This window comes from Somniosus microcephalus, chromosome 8 (genome assembly GCF_052327205.1).
Source record: "Somniosus microcephalus isolate GS21.2 chromosome 8, FLI_Smic_1.0, whole genome shotgun sequence".
NCBI lineage: Eukaryota > Metazoa > Chordata > Chondrichthyes > Squaliformes > Somniosidae > Somniosus > Somniosus microcephalus.
In genome coordinates this window covers 38233565-38248451 of record NC_140994.1, presented here as the reverse complement: position 1 = coordinate 38248451, position 14887 = coordinate 38233565, and the positions used below count along the sequence as shown (strand labels likewise).

Here is a 14887-nt window from a genome sequence, read left to right as displayed (position 1 = left end):
CATTTTGTTTTAATGGTTTAACCACAAAAACATTTCCCCTTTTTAGTTCTTAAAAACGATCAGATAACTGAACAAGTTAAAAATTGTTTATGAAGATTGTAGGCATAATTGTTTCATTGAGCCACAGTATTTTTACACTGTACACTGGCATTTAACTTGTTAATTCACAAGAAAAAATTTTAATGTATAAGGTTTTTAAAATATATTAAGTTTCCCAATTATAACAAACTTTTTCATGTCATTTGTAGAATAACTGCAAATACAAGTAACATTTTTCCAACTTTTTTCGAAAACGCCTAAAACTTTATACAAGAGGCAACATTGCACATTTTATTATTTCTAACTCCACTTTTGCAAGCTGGCCACCTTCTTTTAGTTGCAGAAAGTAATCATGATACCAACCGCTGAGCTACCATGTATTTCTGTTGTTTCACCCATCACAGAAATGTCCAAAGCTTTCAGTAATTCTTGATGTACAGCACTGCCTTCAAAAGCTTTTCAAACATTTCAATAGGCACGAGCACAGTTCTAGCAGTCAACAGTCATTCCAAAGAAGCTCATATGTTAGGCTTTCATGTATGTTCAGGAAAATGCCAGACTACATACAACTGAAGTGAACTCAGGTGTGACATTAATAGAAAAGCAAAATACTGCGGATGCTGGAAATCTGAAATAAAAACAGAAATGCTCAGCAGGTCAGGCAGCATCTGTGGAGAGAGAAACAGAGTGAACGTTTCAGGTTGATGACCTTTCATCAGAACTGGTAAATGTTAGAGATGTAACAGGTTTTACGGAAGAACAGATGCAAGGAAATGTGAGAGGAGAGGAAAGAACAAAAGGGAAGGTCTGCGATAGAGTGGAAGGCGGGAGTGATTAAATGACAAAAGGGAGATGGGTGCAAGGCAAAAGGGGGTGGTAATGGGACAATAACAAAAAAAGATGGATCGGGAGGAGCTGAATCTGACAAAAGCAGGATCATTACCAGCAACTGCTGTCCAAAAAAATGGGAGCAGTGGTTATGATCTGAAATTGTTGAACTCAATGTTGAGTCCAGAAGGCTGTAAAGTGGCTAATCGAAAGATGAAGTGCTGTTCCTCGAGCTTCATTAGAACAGTGTAGGAGGCCGAGGACAGAGAGGTCAGAGTGGGGTAGAGAATTAAAATGACAAGCGACTGGAAGCTCAAGGTCACGCTTGCAGACTAAATGGAGGTGTTCCACAAAGTGATCACCCAATCTGCATTTGGTCTCCCCAAAGTAGAGGAGACCACGTCGTGAACAGCAACTACAGTATAAGAAATTGAAAGTACAGTACAAGTAAATCGTTGTTTCACCTGGAAGGAGTGTTTGGGGCCCTGGACGGTGGCAAGGGAGGAGGTAAAAGGGCAGGTGCTGCAACGCCTGCGCTTGCACAGGAAGGTGCCGTGGGAAGGGGAGGGGGTGTTGGCGGTGATTGAGGAGTGGACCAGGGTGTCGCGGAGGGAACAGTCCCTTCGGAATGCTGAAAGGGATGAGGAAGATGTGTTTGGTGGAAGCATCACACTGGGGGCGGCGGAAGTGACGGAGGACGACCGTTGAATGTGGAGGCTAGTGGGGTGGAAGGTGAGGACAAGGGGAACCCTATCATGGTTCCGGGAGGGAGGGAAAAGGGCGAGAGCAAAAGTGCAGGAAATGGAATGGACATGGTCGAGGGCCCTGTCAACCCTGCTCGAGGGCCCTGTCAACCATGCTAGAGGGGAGTCAACAGTTGTGGAAAATGGAAGACATATCGGAAGCACTGGTATGGAAGGTGACATCATCAGAACAGATGCGACAGAGACAAAGAAACTGGGAGAATGGAATAGTCTCGTTACAGGAAGCAGGGTGGGAGGAAGTGGAATCAAAGTAGCTGTGGGCTTATAGTAGATAGTGGTCGACAGCCTAGCCCCAGAAATGGAGACAGAGAAGTTGAGGATGGGAAGGGAAGAGTCGAAGAGGGACCATGTGAAGGCAAGGGAAGGGTGGAAATTGGAAGCAAAGTTGATTCAATTTTCCAGTTCGGGACAAGAGCAGGAAGCGGCACCGATACAGTCATCAGTGTACTGGGAGAAAAGGTGAGGGAGGGGACCAGAGTAGGATTGGAACGAAGCATGTTCCACGTATCCCACAAAAAGGCAGGCATAGCTAGGGCCCATACAGGTTCCCATAGCAACACACACTACTTTTGAGAGATTTTCAGCTTCCTTTATATTTGAGTGTTTATTTGGGTAGACTGCTTCAGATTTGGCGTGTAACCCATGCAGTGAGTATTTACTGACATATGAGTCTGTGACATTGGCTTGCAGCTGTCTTCTATTTTATTTAAAAAGGTGATCTTTTTGGAAAGATAATTTAACTGGATAAGAAAGTACGATTTTTGCGACATTCTTCAGTTTGTGGTTAATCTGTGTAATCAAGTGATAAAAGTTTCAAATTTACTTTTCACCAAATACCAGCATAGTCATACCACAAAACATGCAAAACAACTATTTTACCTCTGGCTTTCTCAAGGAGAAAATCAGCAAGAAATCCTATCCACAACCCTCCACAGCGTTTGGCTCCTCCCAGAGATTACAGCATTCCACTCCCACTGTAAATGGAATTCATTGCAAGGTTATTGGCTGAATACTCACTGCATAGGTTACATGCCAAATCCGAAGCAGTCTACCCAAATAAGCACTCAAATATAAAGGAAGCTGAGAATCTGTCAAAGTATTATGACATTTTATGCCATAAAAGCAATTTTGTAGTCAGTTGTATATTCTGCTTTTACCCTCGTGTTTCAAACGCAGTTTCAGGATTTTTGTTCTGGTGCTGTTTTATTGCTGTCTTTCAGTTAAAACCAGGAATCAAATAGTTACTTATTTAATCAGGGCATGCTCTACTTGTCTATGTGTCACACATTAATCCGCTTCCCGAGTTTTAAAACTTCTTTTGCCTTGAAACTTTGCACAGCAAGTATTTACTTTTGAGGCACATACTCTATTACTTCACTCCAGCTTGGCTTTCAATCTACAATAATAACTTGCATTTATATAGCACTTTTATTATTGTAGGAAAACCTCTCGAGGCACATCTTGCAGGAGCTTAATCAGACAAAAATCAGCACTGAGCTGATGGGTGATTAGGACAGGTGACCAAAAGCTTGGTTGAAGAGGTAGGTTTTAAGGAGGGAAAGAGTGGGGGATGCACAAGAAGCCAGAATTTGAGAAACGCAGACTTCTTGGAGGGTTGTAGGGCTGCAGAAGATTAGATATAGGAAGGGGTGAGGCCACGGATGGCTCTGAACACAAGGATAACAATTTTAAATTTGAGGCTCTGGTGGTCTGGGAGCTTTCTGTCCACTTGATGAACTAGCCTTACTAAAAAAAAATGTACCAGTTCCATCCTTCGCCACCATTACTGTTGACTTTAATCAAGACATACTTATTCAAAATAGGAGCAACAAACACAAAGGGCAACCAGCACCTGTGGCACAATTCAGCGAGGAGTCAACACTTTTAGAATGGGAGATGAGGACAGAACAGGAGATGGTTAAATCTCCACAGAAACACCTTAGAGCTCATTCTATTCGTGTTCTTGTGCGTTTCATTGTGGGTTTTATGCCCTTTCATTCCTAGTTCTGTACCTTTTGAAATGCAGTTCATCTGTAATATATTCCAGTTCTGAGGAAGGGCCTATACTCGAAATATCAACTTTTATTCTCTTTACAAATGCTGCTTGACCTGTAGTGTTTCCAGCAATTTCTGTTTCATGAGTTTTAACTACTGTTAACCAGATGCCTTAGGTGAGACACAATTAAACTTGCAATATTTTAATTGATTTCTATGATTAAATGTTTGTTTTTTGTGTGAATGTGTGATACAGTGCTGTATTGCTGTAGAATTCCTTCACTCTATTAGAGTGTCAGCTGCGGCTCAGTTGGTAGCACCCATGCCTGAGTCAGGAGCAATGTGGCCACGCAGTAGTGGGAAAGGTTCCGGGCAGGCCGCTCATTGGCTTCTCCATTGGAAATACCGCGCATGCGCGGAAATTTAAAGGGACTGTGCACTGAAAGAAACAGGCTGCGCAGAACGAGCCACAGCTTACAGAGAACATTGGTCAGAAGGTTGTGGGTCCATGTCCCACTCCAGTGGAGCACAAAAATCGGAAGGAGTGCTGCATTGTCGGAGGTGCCGTCTTTCGGATGAGACTTTAAACCGAAGCCCCGTCAGCTCTCTTGGGAGGACATAAAAGATCCCTTGGCACTATTTCGAAGAGGAGCAGGGGAGTAATCCCTGGTGTCCTGGCCAATATTTATCCCTCAATCAACATCACCAAAACAAATTATCTGATCATTATCACATTGCTGTTTGAGAGAGCTTGCTGTGCGCAAATTGGCTGCCGCATTTCCTACATTATAACAGTGACTACACTTCAAAAGTACTTCATTGGCTGTAAAGCGCTTTGGGATGTCCAGCGGTCGTGAAAGACGCTATATAAATGCAAGTCTTTCTTTTTCTTTTTAGAGATCCAAGTGTTCCTTTCCCCCCAAAATGAGCACGGAGCACCATTAAAGCTTCTCATCTGCACTTTGGTATATCCTTGACTCACTGAGGAACACCATGGGAGTTTGAGTGTTTGAAAATCAAAAATGTTTTCACTAAACCTACAGAATGTGGCATTAAATATTAAATTCTGATTCCCTCACCCAATGTCATATTTAGAGTTTTTTTTTAAATGGATGGATTTTTTAATGCAAAATATAATTCCAAAAATTTCAAACGGGAAGTAAGCTTTAATAAACTTCAACTACAAAACAATCAAATATGGATGATTCAAAAAGTATTAAATATTGTATACATTAAAAAAAAGTAATACATTATATATAAATCGGTGATAAAGAGGACTACATTCAGGTTGCATTGCTTTCCATAGAAATAGCCAATTTTTCCTCGAGACATTTTATTGCCCCATCCCCCATTGTTCTGTTAGCTCCCTCACACCACACCTTCACATATGCCAGTGCATCTCCAGGAATGGTTTCTCTTCTCGCCCACATACTGCTACCTCTGGAGTCCAAGAATCTATCCTTGGCCCCTTGCTCATTTACATGCTGCCCCTTGTCACTATCATCCAAAGGCATGGGGTCAGGTTCCGCATGTACGCTGATGACGCCCAACTCTACCCCCCTACAAACTCTCTCGACCCCTCCACTGTGTCTGTTGTCAGACTGCTTGTCCAACATCCAGTCCTGAATGAGCTGCAATTTATATACAATTACATAGAATGTTAACAGCACAGAAACAGGCCATTCGACCCAACAGGTGTATGCAGGGGTTTGTGCCCCATATGAGCCTACTCCCACCCTACTTCATCTCACCCTGCAAGAACACAACATAAGAAATAGGAGCAGGAGTTGGTCAAACGGACCTTCGAGCCTGCTCCACCATTCAGTAAGATCATGGCTGAACATCTACATCAACTCCACCTTCCCGCACTATCCCCATATCCTCGATTCCCTTAGTATCAAAAAATCTATCGCTCTCGGTCTTGCATATACTCAACGACTGAACATCCACAGCTCTTTGAGGTAGGGAATTCCAAAGATTCACAACCTTTTGAATGAAGAAATTTGTCCTCATATCAGTCCTAAATTGCCAACCCCTTATTCTGAGACTGTGACCCCCTAATTCTAGACTCCCCAGCCAGGGGAAACATCCTCCACGCATCTACCCTGTCAAGCCCTGTAAGAATTTTCTATGTTTCAATGGGATCACCTCTTATTCTTCTAAACAGTAGAGAATATAGGCCGAGTCTACTCAAACTCTCCTCACAGGAGAATCCCCTCATCCCTGGAATCTGTCCAGTAAACCTACATTGCACTCCCTCTTAGGCAAGTATATCCTTCCTTGAGTAAGGAGACCAAAACTGTACACAGTACTCCAGCTGTGGTCTCACCAAGGCCCTCTATAATTGCAGCAAGACTTCTTATACTTTAATCCCTTTGTTTTAAAGGCTAACCTATCATTTGCTTTCCTAATTGCTTGCTATCAACATATCCTTTGATTCCTTTCTCCCTCATGTACTATCTAGCTTACCCTTAAATGCATCTAGGCTAATCGCCCCAACCGCTCCATGCGGTAGCGAGTTCCACGTTCTCACCACTGAGTAAAGTTGTTTCTCCTGAATTCCTTATTGGATTTATTAGTGACTATCTTACATTGATGACCCCTAGTTTTGGGCTCCCCCACAAGTGGAAACATCCTCTCTACATCTACCCTATTGAACCCCTTCATAATTTTAAAGAACTCCATCAGATCACCTCTCAGTCTTCTCTTTTAGAGAGAAAAAAAAAAAGAGCCCCAGCCTGTTCATCTTTCCTGATAGTTGAACCCTCTCAGTTCTGGTATCATGCTTGTAAATCTTTTTTGCTCTTTCTCCAATGCCTCTATCTCCTTTTTGTACTATGGAGACCAGAACTGTGCATAGTGCTCCAAGTGTGACCTAACCAAGGTTTTATACAAGTGTAATGTCACTTCTCTACTTCTGAATTCTATTCCTCTAGAAATGAACCCCAGTGATTTGTTTGCACTTTTTATGGCTTCTTAACCTGCGTTACTACTTTTAATGATTTGTGAATCTGTACCCGTGGATCCCTTCGCCTCTAACCCATTTAGACTCTTATTTTCCAAGGAGTAGGTGGCCTCCTTACTCGTCCTACCAAAATGCACCACCTCATACTTATCTACATCGAAATTCATTTGCCATTTAAATGCCCATTCTGCAAGTTTGTTAATGTCTTCTTGTATTTTGTCGCAGTCTTCCTCGGTATTAACTATACCTCCCAATTTGGTGTAATCCACATTTCCTCCAGTTAAACATTGGGGAGACCGAAATCACCGTCTTGATTCCCCGTCCTAAATTCCACTCCCGCCACCAGTACTTTATTAGAATTAGGAGTACAATAAAAATATGAAATCCTTCAAAAAGTGATGGTCAGGGAAATTTGCTGACCTTATTCATTCAAAAAAATTCTAGCCCTGCCATATAGTTATTGAAATTACATGTGTCTACTCAAAATGAGAATTCTGTCATTTTGAATGAGGTCAGCATTTTTATGGCACTAATCTTAACATTAACTTTCCAACACAAGCTGTCTTTTTTGGACGAGAAACGGCTTTGTCACCAGGGAGCGAAATATTGCGCACTTCATAATGTTTTTAAAATGCAAATTGGCAAGATTTACATTGTCATGTCGGTGTTAAAATGAAAAAAGAGGGGGTTTGGCAAACACTTCTTCATAACAATGCTTTCTTAACTAGGTATATTTAAGAATTCATGAAATGTGCTAATTTCAGGAAATGTTTCAACTAAATTAGTGTAGTACATCTTCTGATAGTGGTACTTCTGTGCAGCAAGTTTTTAAGAACAGTAAATTTAGATCATCACAATGACACTCCCTTGCAAACGCATTTGCAATAGACAATCCTCTTTAGTAATGGTTAATATACAATAAGCACAATTAACATAAGAGCACCAGAAAACACTACTGTACATGTTTTTATTTAAGAACGTCCCAACTAATTATTTCTGTAACAAAATATTCTCTTCCTGAAATAATTCACTGAATTTGGGCTCACTCCAAATTCCAAGACTGCACAAGATATTGAACACTAGGAAGTGGTTTAAACAAGTTCAAGCTCGTTTGGATTTTATTTTTCAGACAACAGTGTGTTCACGGAGGGTCAATGGCCCCACCAGAAGATTTAACACAACAGATCTCAGCATATGTTTGTGATGGTTCTCTAACCAGCACCATCCTGTAAAACCGAATTAAAAATGTCACAAAAAGTTTAAGTTCCATCTAATGACATTTACAAAAAAAAGTTAATAAACTCAATTGAAAATATACCAACAAGGCTCAAAATTAAATCTGCTCGGAGATACTGTGCGTCAAAGCAAGCCACTGACAGTGGGCGTAACTGATCTGATGTACCGAGGAATGCAAACGAAGACAGACTCATGGAATGTAATACACAGGCAGGACATTTCTTCAGGAAATTTGTTGCTAACTATACTAAACACTTGTGCGATGAACATACAAGTCAGCAAACATATTTACAGTTTGTGCAATGCTGACAGAATGGTATCTGCTGTTGACTGGACATAATACTTGCCCTGAAACTTGAAAACCAACTGTTGCATAAGTGCCATCTCCACAGAATTCAATGTGCAAAAAGTCTATCAAGGCAAAATTTGGAACTTGCATACCTCGCGTTGTATTTGTAGGATTCCATGGGAGTGGATTTTTCAAAAAATAAACTTTTGATAAAAAGGAGGAAAATTAATTTGCTAAATTTTGCAATCACGCGTGCATTATCCCTAAATACAGTAATCATATAAACTTGCAAGTGCCCCACACTTTGATCCTCATGCTGCCGTAAGAATCGGCATGCAGAAGGTCCACTTTCACACCTTTCAAAGGGGATGTGCTATCTAGCGGTCAGAGTAAAAACAGATGAAGTCCTTGCCTTGCTGAGAATCGAACACAAAACTGCAAAGGCAAGCAATGCAGCTGCTATACAAATACACTTACTACTCCTGACATTGTAACTGGAAATATTTACATTGGTAAGCCATACCTGTACATAACCACATTTCAAGCACACTTCCATGTTTACTAACTGTAAACAACCATATCCATCTTTTGTTCCCCTACTTCATATGACCACATATTCGCATATTTAACATGCAGCTTCTCACCTACAAAATAGTCTTTGCACCCAGGAAGGAAAGTAAACTGTTATGGATACCTCCAACACTTCTAATTACAAGAGGTCACTATTTTCCAGAAATCTGGGGTTCAGCCAGAAGATTTTACGGTAGCTTCTCAGCAATTGAGCTGAAGGTTATTGGGCTTTAACATGTCAAGAACTACAGTGTCCCATTTCAAATCTCTAGCTGGACCCTTATGTAACAAGCATGATACCACCTGCAAAATGAAGCGGTTTACATCAATTCTTCCTCCCACTCTTTCGCCAGAGTGCCCTACAAAGCAATATATATGAAACTTATAACAAACATGCCCAGATGGACGTGTGTCTGACAGCTGCACAACTAACACTGGCAATTACAGGTTCAAGAAAAAAAATTAGTAAACTACAAAGCCACAAGTCTAGCCTGTTTTTCCCAACCCAACTGAACATGTTGTAAATTGTGACCTAACAAGGTATTACCAACAAAAAGCAAATCGAAACTGCAGATGTTGGGAACATAAGTGCAAGAGTAAGACATTCAACCCTCAAGCACGCTCCACCATTTCATTAGATCATGGCTAATCTGCACAGCAACTCCATTTACTTGACTTGGCTCCATTGTCCCTTGACCCCACTTAACAAAACAAAAAATGATCAATCTCAGTCTTGAAAATTTCAACTGACCCAGCACCCACAGCCTTTTGGGGGAAAGAGAGTTCCGAATTTCCCCACTAGCCTTCATGTGCAAAAAATGCTTCCTCAGTTCACTTCCAAATAACCTGTCTCCAATTTCAAGATTAAGTCCCCTTGTTCTGGATTCCACTAGTAGAGGAAATAGTTTCTTGGTATCTGCCCTACTGAATCACTTTATTGTTTTAAATCCCTCAATTAGATCACACCTCAACCGGCAAAGATCAAGGGAATATGAGGCATGTTTACGCAACTAATCCTCAATTTAACCCTTAAACCCCCGGTATCATTCTGGTGAATTTCCATTGTACCCCTTGCAAGGTCAATGTATCTTTCCCGAGGTTCTGTGGCCCCAAAAAACAGTATTGCAGATGGGGTCTGGCCAAGGCTCTGTGCAACTGAAGCATCACTTCTTCACTTTTGAATTCCAACCTCGAGATAATGTCCAACATTCCATTAACCTTTTTGATTACCATTTGTATCTGTGCGTAGTGATTTGTGTACATGGACACAACAGCTCCTACTCTCTCACCATTAATATTCCGATTTGTCTTTCTCCGATTCAAGGTAGATGATCTCTCACTTCACCAGAATGAACTCCGTCTGCCATCGTTTTGCCCACTCATTTAATCTGTCTGAGCAGCAGGAGACAGAGAGTAGGGATAATAGGCAGGTACTCTAATTGGCAGGATGAGACCAGTGGCATCCCACGGGGATCTGTGTTGGGGCCTCAACTATTTACTGTATTTATTAACGACTTAGATGATGGGACTGAGAGCCATGTATCCAAGTTTGCCAATGACACAAGGATAGGTGGCATTGTAAGCAGTGTAGACAGAAGCATAAAATTACAAAAATATTAATAGATTAAGTGAATGGGCAAAACTGGGGCAAATAGATTTCAATATACACAAGTGTGAGGCCACATCAGTGTACTTTCTAAATGGTGAAAATCTAGAAGCAGTGGAAAATCCAGGGAGGCTTAGGGGTCTATGTATATAGATTATTAAAATGTAATGGACAGGTACAAAAAATAATCAGTAAGGCTAATGGAATACTGGCATTTAATATCTAGAGGACTAGAATGCAAGGGGTTAGAAGTTATGCTACCACTAAACAAAGCCCTGGTTAGACCACACTTGGAGTACTGTGTTCAGTTCTGGACATCACACCATGGGAAGGATATATTGGCCTTGGAGGGAGTGCAGCATAGATTTACTGGAATGATACCTGGACTCCAAGGGTTAAATTATGAGGCGAGATTACACAAACTAGGGTTGTATTCCCTGGAATTTAAAGACTTATGGGTGATTTAACCTAAGTTTTCAAGATATTAAGGGGAACTGATAGGGTAGATAGAAACTATTTCCGCTGGTTGGAGAAATCTAGGACTGGGGACATAGCCTAAAAATTAGAGCCAAGCCTTTCAGGAGCGAAGTTAGGAAATACTTCTACACACAGAGTGGTATAAGTTTGGAACTCTCTTCCGCAAATGGCAGTTGATGCTGGGTCAATTGTTCATTTTAAATCTGAGATTAATAGATTTCTGTTAACCAAAGGTATTAAGAGATATGGAGCAAAGGCGGGTATATGGCGTTAAGTCACAGGTCAACCATGATCTCATTAAATGGCAAAACAGGCCCAAGGGGCTAAATGGCTGCTCCTGGTTCCGATGCCCTTTTGTTACTTCCTGCTCCCATGCACAAAACTTAATGTGCCATTTGCAAACTTGGATATCCTAGGACAGTACAGCATAGGAGGCCATTCGGCCCTTCGACTCTGCGCCAGCTCTAAGAACAGTCCGGTTAGTCCCTCTCACCCACTCCTTCCCCATATCCCTGCAATTTTTTCTCCTTCAAGTATTTATCCAATTCCCTTTGAAGGCTACTGTTGTATCTTTTTCCACCACCCCATCGTGCAGTGCATTCCAAATCCTAACCACTTGTTGCGTAAAAAGGTTTTTCCTCCTGTCGCCTCTGGTTCTTTTGCCAATCACCTTAAATCTGTATCCTCTGGTTATCGACCCTTCAGCCATTGGAAACAGTTTCTCTTCATTTACTCTAATAATTAAACTGTTCATGATTTTAAACTCTCTATTCCTTCATCCAAGTCATTAATATATTTATGGTGAAAAGCTGAGGGCCCAGTACAGATCCTTGGGGAACACCACTTGTCACATCCTGCCACTTGATCTCTACTCTCTTAACTCCCAATCAATTACACACCCATGTCACAAGGTTACCTCCAATTCCATGCACTCAGCTTTGTTAATAATCTTCTGCAATGTCGTATCCATATGGACAATATCCATACCTCCATGGACACTGCCCTAATCACCTTATTAGTGACCTCCTCAAAAAATGCAATTATATTAGTCTGGCAGGACCTACCCATCACAATCCATGCTGACTCTTTGATCACTTCATACTAGTCCAAGTGCTCAGATTTTTCAATCCAAAAGGCACAATTTGGAAAATTATGACCAACGCATCTGCAATTTCCTCAGCTATTTCTTTTAACACCCTTGGGTGGAAACCATCACGTCCTGGAGATTTGTCTATCTTAAGTCCCATATTCTCTCCATTACTTTTTTTTTTAAACTTATATTAATACCACCAAGTTCCCCCCTTTGACTTATTTTTAGGCTCCCTTGTACAGCTGGTATCTTCCTCCACTGTGAAAATGGACACACATTACTCATTCAACAAATATGCCATTGTCCATTATAGTCTCACCTGCATCCATCTTTAATGGTCCACATTCCTCTTTACCACTCTTTTTTTCTCTTATTATACAAGACCTTCTGCTGTTAGCTATGATAGCCATTGTACTTTTTTTCATATTCCTTTTTGTACCTCATTACTTACTATCTTTGTATTGCTGTTGTTTTTATAGCTCTCCCACTCTTTCTTGCATTTGTCTAAGCCTTTTCTTTTAGCTGATACCATCTCTTGCATCATTGTTGACCATGGTTGCTTAACTACACAAGTGGAGTCTTTGCCTTTCAGAGGTATGCAGTGGTTTGTATCGTACCAAATACTTCTTTGAATACTTTCTACTGTTTGTCTGTAGGTTTACCTGTTCATATTTCAGCCCAGCTTACCATGGTTAATTCATTACTCATCCCTTCAAGGTTTGCCTGACTAAAATTTAAAACCTTCTCCCTCTCAAACCTAATATCAAACTCAAATCATATTATAATCAATATTTGCAAGATGCTCTCTTACCATCAGACTGTTAACTAATTCTGGTTTGTTACTCATCACTAAATTCAGTATGGCCTGTTCCCGTCGGTTCTAAAGCATAATTGTTTTAGAACACTGTCCCGGATACATTCCAGAAATTCATTGCCTTTACTTCTTAAGTTGTTCTTCTCCCAGCCTGTGTGAAAATTTAAATCTTCAGCTGTGGCTCAGTTGGTAGCACACTCGCCTGAGTCGAAGGTTGTGGGTTCAAGTCCCACTCCAGGGACTTGAGCACATAAATCTAGGCTGACACTCCAGTGCAGTACTGAGGGAGTGCCTCATTGTCGAAGGTGCCATCTTTCGGATGAGACATTAAACCGAGGCCCCGTCTGCTCTCTCAGGTGGACGCAAAAGATCCCAAGGCACTATTTCGAAGAAGAGCAGGAGTTATCCTGGTGTCCTGGCCAATAATTATCTCTCAATCAACATCATAAAAACAGATTATCTGGTCATTATCACATTGCTGTTTGTGGGAGCTTGCTGTGCACAAATTGGCTGCCACATTTCCCACATTACAACAGTGACTCCACTTCAAAAGTACTGGCTGTAAAGCGCTTTGAGACGTCCGGTGGTCGTGAAAGGCGCTATATAAATGCAAGTCTTTCTTTTTTCCATTATAACCACATTGTTTTGGCTACATGTTTTCTTGATCTCAAATATCAGGTCTACAGACAATTATTGCATCCTTTGCTCTTCCCTTAACTCTACCCATAGTGTTTCCACTGCCCGCACCAATAGTGAAATCCCTTCAATTATGGCAATTGTGTCTTTTATCAATATTGTTGCTCCCCCTTTCTCAATTTCCCTATCCTTTCTAAAGATCCTGCAGCCTGGAATATTTCACTCCCAATCATGCTCAGATTGTATCCAGAGCTCCAGGTCAGGCAGCACCTGTTGAGAGAACAATTTGACAAAGGTTTTGCACCATAAACATTAATTCTTCTGTTCTTTCTGCAGACGCTGCCTGATCTGCTGTGGGCTTCCAGTACTTAGTTTTGTTTATGTATTGCCAACCATCCTCCGAAGAATTCACTTAATCAGATTTGGTAAAAAAAAATCATGAAGAAAATTAACCTTTTTTAAAGCTCTTCACTTACAATGTAATCTTTAGACAAGCAGAAAGCTGTGGAATTCAATATCGGAACCGAGCTTCCAACCAAGCAATCTGATCCAAGATAAATTACAGCTCCGATTATCAATTTCTTACAGTAGATGAAAATATTTTATGGTGTGGAGATGCCGGAGTTGGACTGGGGTGGACAAATGTAAGAAATCACACAACACAATGCTAATAAACCATGTGGCGCAATAAACTACTGTTGAAACAACAATAAAAATACCATGGTGACAAAACACCTGTCTCTACAATCCCAAGCATGGTTAATATAGCAAGATAGAAATATACTACAAAGTAAACGCATAATTTCCGTAGCAGCGTCCTTGCACCAAAGACCTATTCTTGGTGCAGGCTGTGATTTGGTGCTGTCGAGAGCCGTGTGAGCGGCGTTTCTCCAGCACAATATTCGCCGCTCTCGCTCACCGCTGAAGGAGGGAAAAGCTTCGAACCATCAGGACAGCGACAGCCGTCCGCCAGGGTGCGAGAAACCGAAATTCCACCGTTTAACGGCGCTCCGTCTCGCGCCCCAGCAGCGCCCGCACCAAATTAACAACTTCCATCGGCGAAAACAAGCACCCGCTGCCCGCGGTGCGGCTCACAAGCGCTGTCACACTCACCCGAGCGTCACGCGTGGGGGAAAAAACAGAAACCCAAACCGGCCCCGATTTACTGACGATCTCCGACCAGCTCCAGCCACCAGAACATTGCTCAACTGCCCACTTCGCAGTCACGCTCTGTTTCCGGATCAAACAACCACACCAACCACCCACTCTCGCCAGAGGTCACTGGTATACCGGATGTACCGTCACCTGCCCCGCAAAGGTTTCTGGGGATTGTGGTTCTCTGGGGAACAAGGTGCTGCTGGAGTGCCATTCTTGTCCTGAGGTGGATGTAATGAATGGAAGTAATTGGTCCAAAGGAGAGTTCTTCTGAGGGGAGAAACAGAAAATGCTGGAAATACTCAGCAGGTCAGGCAGCATCTGTGGAAAGAGAAACAGAGTTAATGTTTCAGGTCAATGACCCTTCGTCAGAACTGGAAAAAGTTAGAGATGTCACAGATTTTAAGCAGGTGCAGAGGCAGG

At 41.7% G+C, this 14887-nt stretch overlaps 1 protein-coding gene across 6 annotated transcripts in view; it reads right to left on the bottom strand.

Moving 5' to 3' along the window:
- The window catches only part of plekha1b (pleckstrin homology domain containing A1b), a 95391-nt gene extending 80797 nt beyond the window's left edge, over positions 1-14594 (bottom strand). For 2 of the 6 annotated variants that reach the window (XM_085994597.1, XM_085994595.1), the window contains exon 1: positions 14423-14591. The gene's annotated coding sequence lies outside the window, so the exon portion shown is untranslated. Of the gene's footprint in view, positions 1-14422 lie in introns of all 6 variants that reach the window. The other 4 variants (XM_085994591.1, XM_085994593.1, XM_085994596.1 and 1 more) reach the window with 4 other exon arrangements.
- Positions 14595-14887: the final 293 nt, after the last annotated feature.